The sequence below is a fragment of the Panthera uncia genome, chromosome D2 (assembly GCF_023721935.1).
Source record: "Panthera uncia isolate 11264 chromosome D2, Puncia_PCG_1.0, whole genome shotgun sequence".
Taxonomy (NCBI): Eukaryota; Metazoa; Chordata; class Mammalia; order Carnivora; family Felidae; genus Panthera; species Panthera uncia.
The window spans coordinates 50,670,087-50,692,473 of NC_064818.1; the positions used below are offsets into that span (position 1 = coordinate 50,670,087).

At 38.3% G+C, this 22,387-nt stretch overlaps 1 protein-coding gene and 1 non-coding gene across 8 annotated transcripts in view; one reads left to right on the forward strand and one right to left on the reverse strand.

The window, feature by feature from the left end:
• The window catches only part of CPEB3 (cytoplasmic polyadenylation element binding protein 3), a 190,237-nt gene that overhangs the window by 164,519 nt on the left and 3,331 nt on the right, over positions 1-22,387 (reverse strand). The window lies entirely within an intron of this gene.
• LOC125933606 (U6 spliceosomal RNA) lies at positions 8,566-8,672 on the forward strand. The gene has a single exon (XR_007461020.1). It is a non-coding gene; the product is annotated as a U6 spliceosomal RNA (small nuclear RNA).

Consider the following 22,387-nt stretch of genomic DNA (forward strand, 5'->3'; position numbering starts at 1 on the left):
TAGAGCTTATTCCTTCTAGTTTCCTTGAGACCTAGTTCATTAGTTTATTATTCCCAACATTCTCCATCCCATTCACGACAGGGTGTTTGAAAGAAGCCCCTATATCCCAGCTATGCTTTCATTTCCAGTTGATTCCCAAACTTAACTGCATGTGGCTTCTGCCCCTACCATCCTGCTAAAAAGTGCTCGTGCTACTGATCTTACTAAACTTACCAATGACCAATTGACACTTCTCAATTCTTATTTTATTTGCCATTCATCCTTCATAAAACACTTATAAGCCGAATTCTAAGATGGCCTTTCAAGATTACAGGCCAGAAGGACAACAGGAACCTTAGTCCTGTAACTGCAATTCTGCCAACAAGAATGAGCTTGAAAGCAGATTTGACAACCTAAACAGAGGACCCAGTCATGCTGCATCAGATTTCTGATCCCTAGAACCGTAAGTCATAAATAAGCTTGTGTTAAGAATTAAGCTTGAGGGGCGCCTGGGTGGCTCAGTCAGTTGAGCGGCTGACTTCGGCTCAGATCATGATCTCGCGGTCCATGAGTTCGAGCCCCGCGTCGGGCTCTGTGCTGACAGCTCAGAGCCTGGAGCCTGTTTCAGATTCTGTGTCTCCCTCTCTCTGACCCTCCCCCATTCATGCTCTGTCTCTCTCTGTCTCAAAAATAAATAAACGTTAAAAAAAATTTTTTTTTTTTTAAAAAGACATTAAGCTTGAGGTAATTTGTTACACAGCAGTAGCAAACTAACTCCAGACTGTTCTGTTTTCTTTGAAGACACTGCTTTCCTGGTTCTTCGGTTCTTAAGTTTCTTCTGTCTCTTGGATACTAGATAGATCTTCCCTCAGGGTTCTCCTAATTCTACACTCTCCCTGGACAATGTTATATTTATGAACTGGGAAACAGGAGTTCACTGCTATCTAGGTTTTCAGATCAAATCTTTTTGCTAAGCTCCAAACAACTATTTAACAACTTCTCTATCTCAGGATCCTGCAGCACCTCTTCTCACACGTGCCTTTGCCTCTATTCCTGGTTTACTTATCTTTCTCCTACTTAATGGGACCACCAACCATCTAGTCACTGAAGGTAGTAATTTGGACATGGTTTTGTCTTTTCTCTTCTCACTCACTGAGGGACAAGTCCAATTGGTCACTAAAACCTATTACTTAGGCCTCCTAAATTTCTGCCTGACATCCCCTCCTCTTCATTCACAGCCAGTTTAACACTACATCTGAACTATGGCAGTATTACCTTAATGTCTCTCATCTAGTACCCTTTCAAATGTGGCCTCCACACTAAAGCCCAAGTAATCACTCAAATACAATTTTATTATGGTATGCCCCTTCCTAAAATTCTTTACTTTCCCCCTGCCAAGAGGATAAAATACAAACTTAACTCTTCTACTCTTCTTCCCAGCCATACCTAACTACTACAGGTCCCTGCACGGACCAAGCTCTTCTACCATAATGCCTCTGCACATATTCCTTCTGCCTGAAATACCTTTCTACCTCTTGATAACCAACTCTTACCCAAAAGAACCCAGTTCAAACCTCTTTGAGGCTTTCCCTTGCCATGTGAGAATTGCCCATTCCCTCCTTTATATCCCTCCATAATACAAACATACCTCTATTAAAATATTCTTCATGCTTTAGTATAATTATTTATTTGTACATCTATCCTTCCTAGAAAAGATTCAAGATCAGGACTCTATTCATCTTTGTAAGCCAGGCACTGGGCCTAAAACTTAGAGATAAAATAAAAGTTTATTAGATAAAAGTTTGTTGACCAAATCAAAGAACAAAGTTCTTTTAGCTCAATTTACAGAGGCTGAAAGCACTTATTTAACATTAGGTGAAGAGAAATTCTCTTTCCATTAAAAGTATTTCAAAAACACTAGGTTTGATGACATTATAACATTTAATGAAGATACTCCATACTAAAATTTGGTGGAATTAATTTATTCTTTCTCCTATTACAGGACATTTAGTTTGCTTACAAATTTTCACTATGTTTCAAATTGTTACATTAAGCCATATTTCTAAAGAAAAAATTACTTGTTTGAAAGGCAGAACATTAAGGCTTTTGATACATATTAACAAATTATTTTCAAAAGGTTGAAGTTTATGGTTCCTACAGAAATTAAGTTCTAATATGAAAACAGTGCATGATTAGTGTATATAACAAAGAATATAGTTACTGTTCTGATAATAACCTAATGTGGAAGTTTCTATTCTTTTGATATGCCAAATAAAATTAAGTCTCTTTCAGCATCCCAGTATATTCAGTATTTTGTCATTCGTCATCATACCTTCATGTGATAAGGAAATATTACATATAAGTCTGTATACTTAGAGCCTATGATTATTATCTGGAGATTCCATTTCAAATGTCATGCCAATGTGTATGCACATGTATTCCATTAAAGAAAAAGAAACATCAACAGCCTTCATCTATATTTCCTACGTTTCTAGACTTCAATTGTAATTAATTTTATTTTAAAACTGAATATTCATGAAGGTGGACAAAAAAGTACAAATTTCCAGTTGTAAAATGAGTCCTAAGGATGTAATGTACAACATGGTGACTATAGTTAATAATACTACATTGCATATTTGAAAGTTGCTAAGAGAGTAGACCTTAAAAGTTTTCATCATAAGATGGGGCACCTGAGTGGGTCAGTCGGTTGAGCGTCCAACTTTGGCTCAGGTCATGATCTTGCAGTTTGTGAGTTCAAGCCCCACATCAGGCTCTGTGCTGACAGCTCAGAGCCTGGAGCCTGCTTTATATTCTGTCTCCTCTTCTCTCTGTCCCTCCCATGCTCATGCTCTCTCAATAATAAATAAACATTAAAAAAATCTTTTTAAGTTTTCATCGTAAGAAAAAAAATTATAATGATGTGTGGTAATGGATGTTAACTTATTATCGTGATCATTTTGCAACATGTACAAATACTGATTATTTTGTACACCTGAAACTAATATAATGTTCTATGTCAGTTATACCTCAGTTTAAAGGGGTGCCTGGGTGGCTCAGTTGGTTCAGCATCTGACTTTGGCTCAGATCGTGATTTCATGGTTCATGGGTTCGAACCCTGCGTTGGGCTCTGTGCTGACAGCTCGGAGCCTGGAGCCTGCTTCAGATTCTGTGTCTCCCCCTCTCTGCCCCTTCCCCAGTTTCGCTCTGTCACTCTCTCAAAAATGAATAAACATTAAAAAAATTTTAATATTCATATATATATTATGTATCTGTATTCATCTTAGGTCTAAATAATGCACAGTGGCCTACGTATTTTTATATAAAAAGTTTTATGCATCAAAAATTTGTGAACTTGGGGCACCTGACTGTCTCAGTCAGTAAAGCATGTGACTCTTGATCTTGGGGTTGTAAGCTCAAGCCCTGTGTTGGGTGTAGAGATTACTTAAAAATAAAATCTTAAAGAAAAAATTTGTGAACTTATGGAATAACTAAATTTGTACTCTTAAGAGATGTGCCCCACAAAATGGGTGAAGAGGAGTAGGAGGTACAAGCTTCCAGTTATGGAATGAATAAAGGCATAAAATAAAAGTCACAGGAATAAAGAATAAAAGGCACAGCATAAAGAACATGGTTAATAGTACTGTAGTAGCCTGTATGGTGACAGATGGTGGCTACACTTGTGGTGAGCACAGCACCATGTATAAACTTGTCCAATCACTATGTTGTACACCTGAAATTAATGTAGCATTGTGTGTCAACTATATTAAAAGGAAAAAAAAGTATCCCACGCTATTTTTAGATTTTACTGAACTGCAAATTGAGTCCCCTCACTACAATGTCATCTCCCTTTATAAACTGATATGATACAGCACCCCTCCCTCTAGTCAACTAGAGCTTATTCATTTTCCTACTCTTGTCATGGTTACTCAGTCATAAGAACCCTCTGAAAATATTTCAGGAAATATGGTTAAGTTTTATACAGGTCATTTTTCTATCCCTATAATAACTATATTTTATATTTCAAATTTCCATTTTAAAAAATTATTCTGACAGGCCACATGTACTTTCAGAAGACTTCAGAGAAGCAAACCCTACCCCCGTTAATGTTTTAAGTTGTCTTCAAATCTGACAGGTTCACCATTTCACTTTAAATGCTGTTCAAAAGCCACCCTCATTAAATTGTAATCAACAGGCACCTCTCAAGGAGCTGGCTTCCAGTTTCAACTTCTATCCCCAAAGTTTTAGCTTTGGCTCTGAGCACTTTCCCAAGAGCTTTCCAAACACGTGCTAGACATTTTCATGCACAAGGTTCGTCATGTCACTCATCATTATCTATAGAACAAGAGTCAAACACTTACCCTATATTTAGGATTCTCTTCTTCTAATCCCAACCTATGTTCCCAGATAGCATTATCCCCACTTCTCCAGGCAAGTTGGTCTACTCTGGGTCCTGAAGCTTACTGTTGTTACCGATCCCATATGGAATGCCCTCCTCATCCTTTCTACTTATCTTAATCTCACCTTTTTTCACAGCCTCCTTCAAACACCAGTTCCTAACATCAGTTCCTATCCATATCACACATTTGTTGCTTTGTATTTCTATTTATCTTTTCTGGTATAATTATATTAATCCCCAACTTGAACCCTAGGCTTCTTGGTGGAAGGCATGGCAAAGTCTGGTATTTTGCAGGGAGCTCAGTAATAAAAGCTAACATTTATGGAACACATACTGTGTGCTAGACAAAATGCTAAGTGCGTTCCACGTATTAGTTCATTTAATCCACGTAAAAAACCCATTAGATAAATACTGTTACTATCCCTAATTCCAGATGACAAATGGAAACTTAGAAAGGTGATTTACCTGCCCAAGGTTGTAAAACTAGTAAATGTCAGATCTAGTACCTAATTTCAGGTTTGTCTGACTCTAAAGCTGTCTCTTTGTTAGTGACTCATAAAAGCAGATCCTCTTGTCCTATTTGATCCACAGAGCCCAGAACACAGCTTGGGCTTCAAAGCTGTGAAAAGAGGGCAAATTGTGGCTCAGCAACTTTTCTTTCTCCCATTGATACAAGCCTTTTATACAATGACCTTTGCCTGAAAACCAGAGATAAGCTCTAACCAAAGGATTCCAAATTCCACCCATGGGCAAGACCCAGTCCCACTCTAGGGTGTTCTAAAAACAGCATGTCTTCAAGAGAATGAATCATCAAAAAAACCTGATTTTAGTCTTCAGGGATCTCAAGAGCAAGACCGGTCTAGGCCTGAAAATGATGTAGAAAGCCTTTCTTTGCCATAATCTCTGCTTTAAAAGCCAGTAATTTATAGGTGCTGTACAAGTTAGTGATCAGAGGGATCATCGAAACAAAGGGAAGGGCAACGGTCAGTATATCTACCCAGGTAACCCTTGGGTCCTAATATTTGAAACCAAGTAGGATTTGCCTTACATTGACAGACGGGATTACACTTTACCAAGCTTCCTCACCTTTATTATCTCACTTGATGTTAACGGCCCTGTGCAGTGGAGAGACAGCAGAGGTCCCTCATTGTGCAATGCACCAGAAGGCTAGTGGAGAATGAAATCTAGTATATGTTCTGCTCACTCAGCTCATGAACCTTAATGTAAAGCTGCATCTGCTTGGAAGAAGAGGCACCTTTTCCTAATTTCCATAAAGGGACTGTATGACCAGGTGACAGCCCCAAGGATAACTGTTGGAATCCCCACTTTAAACATGTAGATGTCCATTGTACCTACATAAAGCTAGAAAAAATACAAAATAGAGATGTGGAAACTCAGGCTCAAAGACGTTTCAAGATATAGTTAATAAGTAGTGGATCTAAGATTAGAATTCAAGTCTTCCAACTCACTAGGTGCATGCTTTTTCAACTACACTACAAGTCTCCCTTTGGTTCAGTTAATACAGGCTCTCTGACTTCTCATGTGGTCAGACTAGTATCTTCAGCGCTTTGCTGCAAACAGCTGAACCAAAATCTAGAGCTTTTTGGTGTAGCTCTGTCCTAAGGCCATAACTGTTCTCTCACTGAGGAAACTGAGAATCAGATAAGTGTGCCAACTGTACCAAGAGGGATACTATAGATGGATCTCCCATCACTTCTGAAAAAACAAATTGGACCATCTGCCCTAATGTTAATGGATTGTACATCATCACAGTGGCAGGGAATCAACATTATTAATATTATGGGAGGTCGTGTATGGAAAGGACATTGGATATGAAATCCAATTATCTAAATTTAGATACCAGAATTACCACTTGTTAGGTGCCTGGCCCTGGGAGATAACAAAAACAAATATTAGGCACATCTATTTGCCTTGCCATGTACTTTGTTTACATGATGAGAAACTGCACACAACCCTAAGAGATTATGTACCTTCATTATCCCCATTTCACAGGTGAAGATACTGAGACTCTGAGAAGTCCAAGTAACTTACCCTAGGTTATACCATTGGGAAATGAAGAAGCCAGGATTCAAACCGCACAATCTGATTCTAAAACCTATGTTCTCAATTTCTTAGTCTTTGTTTCCTCTAGAATTAAATAGGGATAATAACAATGGCTGCCCTACCTAAGTCAGAATTATATTAGTGTGTATGAGGGCATTTTTAATAAACTGTAAAGTAGTAAAGGTCAATGTATGAAATCCAAAGCTAATACTGACAGGCAGACAGGTTTACCTGGAATATCTACATTCAAGTACAGATTTGTCTCCTTTCCACTTAATATTGAGAGTCAAATGACCTATGTTAAGCCCATGCTTCTTGTAGCAACACTGATCTTGTTATCCAGACATTTCATAGCCCACCTCTTTCTATATCCTGTGTTCTCTACCATGGAAGCCGAGTACAGTGAGACATATCCTTAAATTGCTACAGGATACAGATTTTATTCTTTATTAGTTTCAAAATTAGTGGATTGAGAGAATTTCTTCATCATTTGGTGATGACAATGATGATGATGTTCATACTAACTGATCACTTAGTCTATGTAGGCATCTAGCTAAGCATTTTATATGCCTTATCAGTTAATCCTCATAATAACTCTAAAAAGACAGAAGCTATCATTATACTCATTTTTCAGATAAAGAAACCAGGGCTTAGAAATGCTAAATAATTTGCCCAAGGTGACATATCCAGTCAGTGAATAAGCCCAGGTCTATTTTGATTCTAAACTCAAGCTCTAAAGTTTAACTCTTATCCCTTACCTCTTGCCACACCCAGAGGACTTACAGTGCCCACCTTTTCTTCTTTACAATCAGGCTTCTGCCTCCCATTGCTTCTTCCTTTAGTGACTGTGTATTTTCCAAACCAAAACTGAAAACATGTGATCAGACAATCTTAAAGAAACTCCAGAAGAATCCAGCACCTGGAGTTATCCTTCTCCTCCATATGATCACCTAGAACAAGCCCTATTAGAGCATTCTTGGCTTTTCTTTTGAGCCCAGGCCTGGCTCAGCTTAATGTTAAACCATCTCCTTTAATGTTAAACCCATCTTCACCCAAAAGCCTGAGAGTATCTTAGAGAATGAGACCTCAATTAGTCTTGTTATTCTGAAAAATTCCTCTCTTAAAAGAAACAGATGAAAGGAAGAAAAGTTCTACTTTATTTATCTATTTATTTATTTATTTATTTATTTATTTAAAGAAGGAGTGAGCGTGGGGGAGGGGCCCAAAGAGTGAGAGCAGGGGAGGGGCCGAGAGAGAGAGGGAGAATCCCAAGCAGGCTCCGTGCTGTCAGCACAAAACCCAATGTGGGGTTCAATCCCACAAACCATGAGATCATGACCTAAGCTGAAATCAAGAGTTGGATGCTTAACCGACTGAGACACCTAGGCGCCCTTTTTCTTTGTTAAATAAGAAGTCCTTGGGACATCCCTTTGAAACATCCCACACCCTTCCAGCAATGGCCTCTCCTAGGGAGAGCAGAGGAGGAAAAGAGTTAATCTCTTAAAGGAAAGACATTGTTTTGTCTCTCCTTTTATTAAGTTTATTTATTTAAGTAATCTCTACACCCAACATGGGGTGTGGGGCTCAAACTCATGACCCTAGATCAAAGAGTTGCATGTTCTTCCCACTTAGCCAGCCAGGTGCCCCTGCCTCTCCATTTTAAAGTGGCTCTTGTTTCAGATTCCGTGTCTCCCTCTCTCTGACCCTCCCCGGTTCATGCTCTGTCTCTTCCTGTCTCAAAAATAAATAAAACATTAAAAAAATTAATTAATTAATTTAAAAAAATAAAAAATAAATAAAATAAAGTGGCTCTTAGTTGCTGTTTGCACTGCAGGTACTCCCTACAAAAGAGAGGACAAAGGAAAAAAAAAAGTCCTAAATTTCACTTACAGAAATAATTTGCAAATTCATCCATTCAACACATTTATTGAGCACCTATTATGTAGTAGGCTCCCAGCATTCACAATTGCTCTCTTCCATCTAAATACAAGATCAAGAAGGCTCAAAAGCTGTATACAAGAAAAGATCTTCCTGCATAGGGGAAGGAAGGAATGGTTGTTGGAAAAATAAAAATAAATAAGAAAGTATCAGATAAAAGTAAGTGCTATAAAGAAAAAAGGTGACGTCTGCTCGCTTTGCCAGCACATATACTAAAAATGGAACGATACAGAGAAGATTAGCATAGCCCCTGCGCAAGGATGACACACAAATTCGTGAAGCGTTCCATATTAAAAAAAAAAAAGAAAAAGAAAAAGGTGATGTGATTGAGAGAATCTGATTCTCTCATTAAAGGTCTCCATGAATTGAACTTGCTCCTTAATTTAAAAGGACCCATCCAGGCAAAGACTGGTGGCATAGGATGGAAAGGGAACAGCTAATGAACAGATCCTGATGGAGGAGGAATAAGACTAGAGCAGAGATTGCCAAACTTTTTCTGTAAAAGAGCCACATGGTCAATATTTTAGGCTTTGTAAATCACAGAAGTTCTCCTGAATATAACTGGTTTTGTTCCAGTTGTTACAGTTGTTTTACAATCCTTTAGAAATGTAAAAATCATGCTTAGTCCTCTGGCAGTATAAAAATAGGCCTCTGGCAAAATCTGGCCCCTGCCTTAGTTTTCTGACCTGTTTTAGAGGAACAGCTATCTACTGTAGCTAGAGGGCAAGTAAACAACGAGGAAAGTGGTACAAGATGGGATCTGAAAGGTAGGCAGGAGCCAGATCATGTAGGGTCTTTTAGACTAAGTTATGACTTTTGATTTTTTTCTAAGTGTGATGGGAAATCCCTGGACAGTTTTAAGTAAGGCAGTAACATGATCTGCTTTAAGCTTTTAAAAAGACCACTGTGGGGGCGCCTGGGTGGCTCAGTCGGTTAAGCGGCCGACTTCGGCTCAGGTCATGATCTCACGGTCCGTGAGTTCAAGCCCCGCGTCGGGCTCTGTGCTGACAGCTCAGAGCCTGGAGCCTGTTTCAGATTCTGTGTCTCCCTCTCTCTGATCCTCCCCCATTCATGCTCTGTCTCTCTCTGTCTCAAAAATAAATAAATGTTAAAAAAAAAATTTAAAAAAAATAAAAATAAAAATAAAAATAAAATAAAATAAAATAAAAAGACCACTGTGGTTCTCTGTAGAGGACAGATTGCATTTGGGATAAGAGTAGAAACCAAGGGGCACCTGGGTGGCTCAGTTGGTTAAGCGTCGACTTCGGCTCAGGTCATGATCCCACGGTCCGTGAGTTCGAGCCCTGCGTCGGGCTCTGTGCTGACAGCTCAGAGCCTGGAGCCTGCTTCCGATTCTGTCTCCCTCTCTCTCTGACCCTCCCCTGTTCATGCTTTGTCTGTCTCTATCTCAAAAATAAATTAAAATTTTTTTTAGAAGTTAAAAAAAAAAAAAAAAGAGTGGAAACCAAGAAATAGTTGATTAGGAGGCCAGCTATTGTATCATCCAGGCAAGCAAAGAGGGTGGTGGTGGTAAAGATAGAAAGTGAACTTAACACCCTCAGTGAAAGCTATGTTTATCACTGATGAACAAAATCATGGATGGATTCTTGAAATTTTACTTTAAAATCAAAAGAGTTGTATGAAGAACTTAGGTTGAGCTATAAATAGTATTAAGTTTGATTCATAGGAAAATCTTAGTTACTCAAATTTTTAGCAATATTTTGACATTTTTGATTTATAGATATTTGACTTTCAGGAAGATCATCTTTACCACTCTCTTCCTAGTAAAATGATTCACAGTTTCTCCTCTGATTCCTCATATTCATTATTTTCCCCTTTTCACCTAAATGTATTATAAAGTAGACTTAGAATGTTCCTCTCATTTCAGAGTGCACTGCAGTCAACCAAAAGATAACTGCTCTTTTAAAAATCTGAGAAACTTCCAACTTCCCTTGGCAACACACCCCTCTCTCTCAAAATTCCCATCACGAGGAAGTTGTAAATGTAAGTGGTTCTCACACTATCCAAAATCATTTCCTTGTTCTTTCTCTAATAAAAATATTGCTAAATTTTGAAAATTCATCAAGCTGTACCTATATTTTGGGTACTCTTTCTGTGTATTTCTCGAGACTTTTTTTAGAAACCAGGGGTGGGGAATGATCCAGACACATACGTAAAGAGGTTCCAATGATGGCAACCTTTAGGGGGTAGCCAGATGAGACGGTGTCAATGGTTGAGTTCCTTGGAGACAGATTCTGAGACCAAGTTTTGCATGCAAATGATTTATTGAGGATAGGACACAACTGACAAATATACGTGCAACGAAATAAGGAAGGCAGGAAGAGTCAGAGAGATACACTGACCCCCAAAGTGGTTACAACTGAGTACTCAGTCCATCTTGTGATGAGCTCTGGAGCTGAGACAGCCCTCAGACTTGTCCTCAAATGAGGCAAGGAAGCTAAGTCTTTGCATCTTATCACTGGCTGTGGGCTCCCAGGAGCATAACCTAGAGTGAGGCAGTTCCCTGCATCCTAAAGCAATGCCCAGTAAGAACAAAACAAAGCAAAGCTTCACATCACAAGGAGCCAATATTCCCATCAGCTATGTGATAAGCACCTTCCCTATGAAGAGACGATCTCGGTTGTAGCATCACAACATCCACTACAGAGGGACATTCAGGTATTCTCATGTAGTCGGTTCACTGTTTAATGTTTGTCGTGGTGCATAGTATTAATTTAACATGGGTATACAGTATTTTAATTAAAATACTCTAGTAAAATTTAGTATGTCAAATATACTAATTAGCATGCTAATTAGTATTTTCACTAAAATACTTTTATTATGTAATATAGTATTTTACCATGGGCACACAACATTTTTATTAAAAATAAACAGAATTTGGGGCAACTGGGTGGCTCAGTTGAGCAGTTGAGCGTGTGACTTCAGGTTAGGTCAGGATCTCAGGGTCTATGAGCTTGAGCCCCATCTCAGGCACTGTGCTGACAGCTCAGAGCCTGCTTCAGAGCCTGTGTCTCCCTCTTTCTCTCTGCCCCTCCCTCTCCCTCTCTCTCTCAATAAACATAGAAAAAAAAATTTAAATAAACAGACTTCATGTTCAAGTATTTAGGAACATACTTTTAAAACATACTGCTGGAGGGGCGCCTGGGTGGCGCAGTCGGTTAAGCGTCCGACTTCAGCCAGGTCACGATCTCGCGGTCCGTGAGTTCGAGCCCCGCGTCAGGCTCTGGGCTGATGGCTCGGAGCCTGGAGCCTGTTTCCGATTCTGTGTCTCCCTCTCTCTCTGCCCCTCCCCCGTTCATGCTCTGTCTCTCTCTGTCCCAAAAATAAATAAAAAACGTTGAAAAAAAAAAAATTTTTTTTTAAAAAATAAAAAAAAAAAAATAAAACATACTGCTGGAAAAGTGACTCAAGTGCCATTTCAACTGTGTACCTTTATGCAGTTGGTGATTAAATTTGCATCAGTTTTTACTCTTCCTTCTATCAAGTCATATGGCTCCTTCTGTGATAAGACTCCTCTATCCTTTCCTGTCACTGCCACCAATTCTGGTCCCCATGTTCATCTCCTCAAACCTAAAATGTCTCCTGTGTCCAATTTCATCCAAGTTGTTACAGGGGATATGGGAATGTTCCACTTCATAACTTGTATTAATTCCTCAAATAGTCACTGTAAGGCTTTAGGTAAATAACTTTAGGCAAGAAGACACAATCCCTCCATCTCTTATAAACATTAATTTCCAGTGAGTAGGCTTTTGTCAATATCATGATAAATAATTTCATAGAAGCTGTGATAAAAATGCCATGAAAAAGTACCAGATGTTATGAAACCATATGATGTCAGGACATGGATTGGGGGTCAAAATGTTTTCTAAAGTAAGCAAGCTGAGGGGTAGCTTAGTCGGTTGATCATCCAACTCTTGACTTCAGCTCAGGTCATGATCCCAGGGTTATGGGATTGAGCACTACATCAAGCCCCACCTTGGGCTCCTCGCTAAGTGTGGAGTCTGAATAAGATTCTCTCTCTCTCTCCCTCTGCTCCTCTCCAAAATTAAAAAAAATATATTGTGTAAGTAAACAAGCTGAGCCTTAAAGAGTTCAAAAGAAGTGTGTTCCATTCAAAAAGAATACCAAGGTTCCTACTACCTTTAGGCTCTCAAGAGGAGGCAGCACATTGTACTCAAGGAACTAGGGAAGAAAGCCAGTAGCCAGCCAGCATTCTAGAGCTTAGGTAAGTAAGGGAAACTGGTAAGTAAGCAAGGGCAATATAAAGCCATTACAAGTAGGATTTTATTTTGGTCTTTTTCGTCTTTTAATTTTGAGATAATTTCAGAATCGCAAAAATATTATAAAAAATAATTTCCCTATACTTTTCAACCACATTCCCCAAATGTTAACAATTTAAATAGCTACAGTATAATTATCAAAATCAGGATATAACATTGATTCATTACATAATTTGCATACCTTATTTTACCAATCACCCCACTAATGTCCCTTCTAAGAATCCAATCCAGGATCACACAGTGCTTTCACTTGTCACGTCTCCTTAGTTTCCTTTAATATGGGATAGTTCCTCAGCCTTTATCTTTCATGACCCTGACACTGTTGAATGGCACCGGCCAGTTATTAGGTAGAATGTACCTCAATTATTATTCATCTAATGTTTCCTCGTGATCAAATTCAGGCTATACATTTTTGGCAATAATACCACAAAAGGGATACTGTGTCCTGCTCAGTGCATCATTTCAGAAGGAACAGGATGTGGATTTGTCCCATGTGTTAACTTTGATCACTTGGTTAAAGTAGGGTCTGCCAGATTTCTCCACTGTAAAGCTATTATTCACTTTTTACTTAAATATCTTTGGGAAGACACTTTCTATGTGAATATTCTGTTTCCCAACATAATTTCACCCAGTAATTTTAGCATCCATTAATGATTCTTGGCTGTATCAATTATTTCTGTGGTGTTTGCAAATGGTAATCTGTGCTCTTTATCAACTCTTCTACATTATCTGGAATGCTACTCTAAGGAAGAGTTTTTCCTTCTCCCCTGATTTAGTCATTTATTTTTATCAGTAATGACTCATGGATTCATATTTTATTCCATGAGTTATGATTCATTAGTATTAGTATTTTGTTACTCAAAATGTCCCCTATTCCACTAGAATCCCTTCAAGTTGATTCCTAGGTCTTTTTGACATGCTCCCATCTTTTTTTGAGCACATCCCTACTTTCTGTCACCGCAGATTTTCCAGGCTCATGTACTTTTCCTGAGCCAGTTTAGAATTAGCAAAGAGCTAATTTCTCTAAAGAGCTTGGGTTCCCTTTATTGGAGATACCACTAGATATATTCACTGGTTCTGGGGTGTCATTGCTTCAGGTTCTCTCAGCAGATAGAGCTAGAAAGTGTATGTATGCATACCTCTGTGTAGATCTATTTATATCTATAAAATCATAAGTTTGTATTGATACCTCCAATTCCAACCAAACATTACAGGGTTCATTCTAGCCTTAGAAGTGTCTTGCTTTTTTTGAATAAATATTTACTGAACACATGCCATGGGCCAGGCTCTGTGCCAGACACTGGGGATGTAATATTGAACAAAACAGGGGCACCTGGGTGGTTCAGTCAGTTAAGCTTCCCACTTAGGCTCAGGTCATGATCTCATGGCTTGTGAGTTCCAGCCCTGCTTCAGGCTCTGTGCTGACAGCTCGGAGCCTGGAGCCTGGAGCCTGCAGCCTGCTTCACATTCTGTCTCCCTCTCTGCCCCTCCCCCTCACACACTCTGTCTCTCTCCTTCAAACATAAATAAACATTTATAAAAATTTTGAAAATACATTGCACAGATAGGGTCCCTGTCCCTGCCCTCATGAAGCTTAGATTCTAGAAGGTACAATTTATAGATTATTCCCCTTTTCTCCAAAATTGCTAAATTTAAATTTATGCTTTCCATTGGCTCCTTCTCACCAGGATTTAAACAACCCACAGAATGGGGCACCTGGGTGGCTCAGTCGGTTAAGCGGCCGACTTCGGCTCAGGTCATGATCTCGCGGTCTGTGAGTTCGGGCCCCGCGTCGGGCTCTGTGCTGACAGCTCGGAGCCTGGAGCCTGTTTCCGATTCTGTGTCTCCCTCTCTCTGACCCTCCCCCGTTCATGCTCTGTCTCAAAAATAAATGAACGTTAAAAAAAAAATAAATAAATAATTAAAAAAATAAATAAACAACCCACAGAAAGATTTTAAGCAGATAACATGATCAGTCCTTTTTTTTTTTTTTTTTTTTAGTTCTACATTTCTTAAAAAGTCACTCTACTGGAGAGTCAAAGGAAGAAAGAGCAGACTAGAAGGCCAATTGTCAAATCAGTTGAAGGGGGAGAGGGGTTAAAGTGAATGCAGGGAGGCAATTTGAGGCTGTTAAATAGTACAAGGTAAGAGAACACAGTCAACAGGACTGAGGTGAAGGTGGAAAGAATGGAAATAAATGTATTTGAGAAATATTTAGGAGATAAATGGACCATATTTTGTAACTGACTGAGGGGTAGGAGGATGAGGTAAAGGAGAAAAATGACTCAAGGAGGACTCCTAGGTTTTTCAGAGTATGTACAAAAATACTGATTCACATTTCCATATATTGTATATATGACTACATGTCTCTTCCATTAAATTGTAAGCAGCCTGATGACAAGAATAGTGTAATACGGGCACCTGGGTGGCTCAATTGGTTGAGCATCCGCCTCTTGATTTCAGCTCAGGTCATGATCTCATGGTTAGGTTCATGGGTTCAAGCCCCGCCTTGAGCTCTGCACTGCCAGCGCAGAGCCTGCTTGGGATTCTCTGCCTCCCTCTATTCTCTGTACCTCTCCCCACCCCCATTGTTTTCTTTCTCAAAAAATAAATAAAAATAAATAAAATAAAAACAGTGTAACCATGTATTATTCATATCTTTGTATCCCCAATATCTCCTACAGTGTCTGGTACATAGTTGGAGCTCAAGAAATGTTGAATAAATGATTGAATGGATGACCCTCCTAAGACTTACCAAGTTGAGATTTCAGCTGTAGAAGCTCAAATTAGATAGAACACCTTCATAAAGGCCTAAAACTCCCTAAGTAGAGGAAAACTACTTATGCTGAATATCTATTCTCCCAAAAGGGTATATCCTGGTCTATTAGTTTATTATGTATACTTTCTCTTCTACCATTAACTCATCTTACCCAGGACTAAAAGCCAGAAGCTATAAAATAGAGGTGTTTGGGGGCGCCTGGGTGGCGCAGTCGGTTAAGCCTCCGACTTCAGCCAGGTCACGATCTCGCGGTCAATGAGTTCGAGCCCTGCGTCAGGCTCTGGGCCGATGGCTCGGAGCCTGGAGCCTGTTTCCGATTCTGTGTCTCCCTCTCTCTCTGCCCCTCCCCCGTTCATGCTCTGTCTCTCTCTGTCCCAAAAATAAATAAAAAACGTTGAAAAAAAAATTAAAAAAAAAAAAATAGAGGTGTTTGGCTGTAACAACAAATTTCTCTTTTCACCTATCCAATTGCCAAAAATTAATGCCTATTAATTGCCTGTCCCTGGCAGGGGGTGGAGGTAAGGTGAGGCCTCTGTTTCCTCATCTCTCAAATGGGGATATGGGGCTGAGATGAGATGTTTCTAGCCTCGAGCAGGCATTCAGTAAAAGTTGACACGCTGCCTTTCTCTTCACATATTTATATACTCCTTCAAGACCCAATTCAAACCACTCCTCCAACTAGGAAACCTGCCCAGACTGCTCCAAATATGAGCAACTTCTTTTTCCTTCTCTCAGCTCCTGGAATACTTATCTGTAAAATTCTTCAAAAATTAACCAAGGGTAGTCATGTGATTGCTTTTTTACTTTCCTTTTTACTTGTTATTTAACTATTCACATACTCACACACTGTTCTCCAGTAAAGTCAGATATACTGGGATTCAAATGTCAGCTATGCCATTATTTGCTATGACTTCATCTTCCCAATTTTCAATGTTCTCATCTGTGAAATGGGAGACCTAGATACCTATCTGGTAAGATTGCTGTTAGGATTTGAAATGATGTGTATAAAAAGGGTCCAGCACATGCCACATATTTGGTGGTCAATAAGTAGATGCCAACAAGCACCAGTGAGGGCAGCTGTCAGATCTTTTTCAAATTTCAATCCTGTGCCAGATACGGCACCTCACAGTGTGCCTCACACATGGCTGATATTTGATATTTATATTCCACCTTTTCCAAAAAAGATTTAAGGCAGCTAGGTGTTCAATAAATATTTGTTAAATGATTACAGGCCACACTTTCCAGTCAGATGTTCTTTCTTCCTTTCTGCTTTTCCATAATAAGCAGAGCACCACAATATTGTGATTTTTTAAAAGCTTTTAATCATCCTTCACCTGCAATGATTTCTTCTGTTGTTTTTTAATCTAATTAAGTAAAACCTTAACTATAAAATACATGTTCATGGTGAAAAGGAAAATATTATGAGGTAATAAAATGAAAAGTAGACTCTTCTCCCCATATTCAGTCTCACTATCCAGAGGTAATATTTAAAAAAAAACCAAAAAACAATTTCCTATATATCCTTTTAGAAATCTTACATATACATCCTAAATTAAAAAAAAAATAAGTGGGGTAATACCTGCTTTTTTCACTTAATATATAGGTAGTATTTATTGGTTTTGATGCTTGGCAACTATTCTACCTTCTTTATTACTTAAAGATTTGCCCTGATTTAGCCTCTTAATAATATAAACTCCACAAGGATCTTTTCATTTCTTTTGCTCTACTCTATCCACAGCACCTAAATAAAACCTGAAACATAAACATATGGTCAATAAGTATTTGCTAATGAATGTACTTCCTTTGGAGGAATTGCCTTCATTCACTTACGGTATACTGCCTGCCCTTAGCCAAGTGGCAAGGAACATTGATTAGGTCCTCCCTCCTTAGATTCTGAACTGTGAGCAGAATAAAAACAGTTGTAGTTTATTCATTCCAGTGCTGTACCCATTTAAACATGGAATGTTTTGCTACCAATATTCTCTGGTGTAGCTCCTACTTCACTGTTCCTAGCCTGGTCTTGCCTTAAGCAACTCATATCTTTTCAACGAATTTCCCTTCAGTTAAGTTAGTTCAGAATATCTCAGCCTCAGCACCACTTTTTTTTTTTTTTTAAGATTTTATTTTTTAAGTAAACCCTACACCCCACATGGGGCTTGAACTTACAAACCAAGATCAAGAGTTGCAGGCTCCACTGACTTGAGTCAGCCAGGTGCCCCAGCACTACTGGCAGTTTGAGCTACATAATTCTTTGTTGTGAGGGGCTGTTCTGTGCATTACAGTACATTTAGCAGCATCCTTGGTCCCATCAGATGCTAGTAAAATCCCCTTATGTAACAATCAAAAATGTCTCTACACATTAGCAAATGTCCCCTAAAAGGCTGAATTATGTAGTTGATTTCTGTGGAACAACAACAAAAAAATCCTAACTGATGGTTACTAAATCTTTGGCAACTTTTCCTTATGGCCTGTATAGAAATACCTCATTTGTTCCAATAGCTCAGCTATATATTATTATGTTATATGGGTGTGTCATATGTTATTAAATCAGCCAACTAATAATGGATTTTAAGGTTTTATCTGGTGTCATTTCATAATTTTTTAAATTATTTATTTATTTAGTTTTGTTCAACACTCTTTCCTCCTTTTCATTTATTTTCTACTATAATCCTGCCAGAAACTCCATAGAGGAGTCATGATATTACACCAAAGATTTATATCAAGGAAACAAGCTTAGACATTCACAATTTACTCAAGGTCAGAGTATCTATTTACTTACTTCCTATTTAAGTAGATCTGTTTGATACCAAATTCAATGTTCTAAGAACACTCCCCTTTTATAGAATATATTCACATTTGAATTAAAAAATACTTAATCCTGATGCTATAAGCATGATCTATTTCAGAAAAAAATGATATATTTTCTTCATCAAAATTAAAAATTCCTATTCTTCAAAAAATATTCCTGTGAAAAAGATGTGAGTTGGAAGAATAAACTTTATAAAAACACATCTCTCATAGAGGACTTCTGTCCAGAATGTATAAAGAGCTCTTAAAACCAATAATAAGGAGGGGCGTCTGGGTGGCTCAGTTGCTTAAGGGTCCGACTCTTGATTTCAGCTTAGGTCATGGTCTCAGTTTGTAGGATCAAGTTCTGCATAGGGCTCTGCTCTGACTGCATGGAGCCTGCTTGGGATTCTCTCTCTCCCTCTCTCTCTGCCTCTCCCCTATGTGCACATTTGTGCTCTCTAGCCCTCAAAAATAATCATTTTAAAAAACAGCATTAAAAAAAAACAGTAAGAAATGAGTAAACTCTGTTTTTGTTTTTGTTTTTTTAAGTTTTTATTTAAATTCTAGTAAGTTCACATGCTGTGTAATATTGATTTCAGGAGTAGAATTTAGTGATTCATCTTACATATAACACCCAGTGCCATTATTATTTTTTTTAAGATTTTATTTTTAAGCAATCTCCACACTCAACATGGGACTTGAACTCACAACCCCAAGATCAAGAGTACATTTAGTATCCAGTGCCATTGTTGATGTTTTTTTAAGATTTTATTTTTAAGTAATCTCTACACTCAACATGGGACTTGAATTCACAACCCCAAGATCAAGCATTGCATGTTCTACCAACAGAGCCAAGCAGGCGCCCCTGATCTGGTGTTACTTTAAATAGCAGCTTTATGGAAATATAATTCAAACACATATAATTCATCCAATTAAAGTATACAATTCAGCGGCTTTTAGTGTATTCAGAGTTGCAATCCTCACTACAATCAATTTTAGAACACCTTCATCACCTCAGAAAGAACCTCCTGCACACCTTAGATGTCACCACGCCCAAGACCCCATCTGCCATAGTCCTAGGTAACCAATAATCTATCTTCTATCTCTTAACATTTCATGAAATGGAATCCTAGAACATGTGCTATTTGGAACTATTTCACTTAGTGTAATGTTTTCAAGGTTCATCCATGTTGTAGCATGTATCAGTACTTCATTCCTTCTTACTGTTGAACAATATTCCATTGCATGGACACACCACATTTCATCTATCCATTCCTCAATTGATGGGCATTGGGCTGCTCCACTTTTTGTCTATTATGAATAATGCTGTTATGAATGTTCACGTACAAGATTTTATGTAGGCATGTTTTCACTTCTCTTGGTTATATACCTGGGGGTGGAACTGCTGGGTCATATGGAAACTAGGTTTTACCTTTTGAGGAATTGCCAGAGTGTTTTCCAAAGTGGCTGGACCATTTTACCTTCTCAACGGCAGTGTACTAGAACTCCAATTTCTTCACATTCTCACCAACATTTGTCCTTTTTTTGAACTGTATCTCCCTAATGGTTAATGTTGGTTAATGGTAATGTATCTCTCTAATGGTTGGTGAATATCTCTGTATGTGTTTACTGGCCATTTGTATATCTTTGGAGAAATGTCTATCCAGCTCTTTTGTTCATTTTTTAATTGGGCTATTTGCCTTTCTACTATTAAATTGTAATAAATCTCACGTACTCTAGATACAAGTCCCTTTTCAGACACATGATTTCCAAAATTTTTCCCCACTCTGTGGGATGTCTTTTCATTTTCTTTTTTTTTTTTTTTCATTTTCTTAACAGTATTCCTTATAGCACAAAAGTTTAAATTCTTTATTGTCAGTCTTTCAGGTAAAAATAGTCTGTCATAAGCAGCCAGTTCAGTTTGCATCTCAATCATTTGTATTTCTCTGAGACAACTATCATATTTGGATGCAGATGTGTGCACATTTCCCATTTCATCACACAGAATATTAAAGATGTGTGTATGTAAGGGTCACGATTTAATCAAATATTTTTTACTGCTTAATCAAGAGCATTCTTAAGTGAACTTTTGGTTTGTTTTTACTGCATGTGCATGGTGGTGAAAAATATATAACCATTAGTACAGGTTAGTACCAATGCCTTTAATGGTGTTAAGGCACAAGCGGTTTCACCCATCATTGCTTGTGCCATCAAAGTAAATGCCAATGCAGTGAAAGGGCAAATAATATTTTAGTATTATTATGAAAATAATCTTGACCTCAAGTAGCCCTAGGGATCTGCTGGACCACATTTTGAGAACTGCTGCTCTATGACATCCATGTTTGTTTGAAAAGGAAGAAAATTCATTATATGTACATTTTCTCATAAAACTGATACTTCAGGGACACAAGAGGGATACAAGAGGGAATATGTGACAAGTTATCTGTGATTTTTGTCTACCTTTGACACACCATTGCATATCCCAGGGACACATAACCCAAAGAGAAATTTAAGCAAAGATAATGAAAAGTAATGGGTCTTCCACCATATTTATGAAGAAGTGAAGAAGGCAAGTTAGTGCATGATGATATTATGTAAAATTATTTACTCTTTGTAAACATCTACTGCATTAGAGTGGATATAAGCTGTTAGGATTCTATTCTCTAAGCAGCAAATAAAGATAAATAGGTTTTAGGCTGTCCACTACAAGGGCCAGTGAAGCCTCTGTCCAGAATTAAGCCAATTCAAAGTAATCCTATAGATTCTAAGTCAGTAAGATGTACTCTGGGGACCAAAGTCCCCCCATAAAAGTCCTTTAGAGACATTATCTACTTAAGAACTACTTAGCCTATCCAAGGATCTTCAAGAACTAATAGCTGTGTTAAAGTAAACTTTTGAAAATAGTTGTTGTCTTTGTTTCTAATTCATCCTGCATACTACTTCAAAATTAATCCCCCTAAATCATTCTCACCTTTATTCAAGAACTTTTAGTAATGATTAAGAGCTAACACCAATAGAGCTCTTACCATGTGCCCAGCACCGTACTGAACAATTTAAATGAATTTTCTCATTTAATCCTCCCAGCAATCCAATGAAGTAAATGCTACAGCTCTTTCCCTTGGAGATGAGGAAACTTGACTTAAAGAGATTCAATAACCTGCCCACAGTTGCTGAGTTTCTGAGTGGCAATGCTAAGACTTAAACGTAGGCTCTCCACCCACTGCAGTATTTCCTCAGATACCAGTGGTCTAATAATCACTTACAGAACTTGTTAAAAAACAAAACAAAACAAAACAGCTAATTGGGCACAATGACAAGGCACATCAGAATTTCCAGGGTGAGTCTCTGACTCACAGCAGGCTTAAGAACCATAAGTTAACTTCCCATTCTCTATTCCTAAAGAATAGAGTTGATTTCCTATGTCTAAACTACTCCTCCCAGCAGGATTCTAGGATAAGGGCAAAATTACTCAAATTAGTCTACAAAGTTCTTCATTTTCTATCACTTGATTCACCTTTTTGGTCTCATCCTGTCCCAAGTTCCCTTTTTGTTTCAGGGCCCCCCATTCATCACAGGCCTTTCCTTCCCTGGGTATTTGCACATGCTGTTCTTTGGCCTGGATTGCTCATTCCTCCTCCTCTTCTCTAGTTAACTCTTGCTCTTCCTCAGGTTTCAGCATAATGGACACTTCCTGAGAGACACTTTCCTGACCTCCCTATCTAGGTCAATTCCCTAGCTATAATCTCTCATAACACTATGTACATTTGCAAATTTAAAAAAATTATGTGATTCTCTCTCACTATAAACTCTACAAAGGTAAGCAATATGCTTGCTTTTGCTCATTATTGTATCCCCAGTGCCTATCTTATTCGTGCCTGTCACATAAATAGTGCACGTTCAATAAATATTTGTTGAAAGAATAGATTCAAGGCCTTTTTATCTATTCCCTACTTAGCCAACAGTGTATTTTTCACTCTCACTCAACAGAGACCTACCATAACAGAGGTTAACTCCTCTCTCTACATCTTTTCATCCTTATCCAGACCCAAGACCCTTCTCCACCTCCTCATCTACATACACCTACAATTCACTTATTCACCTACAATTCTTCCTACTGCTACAAGGTAGAGCCTAAATTGC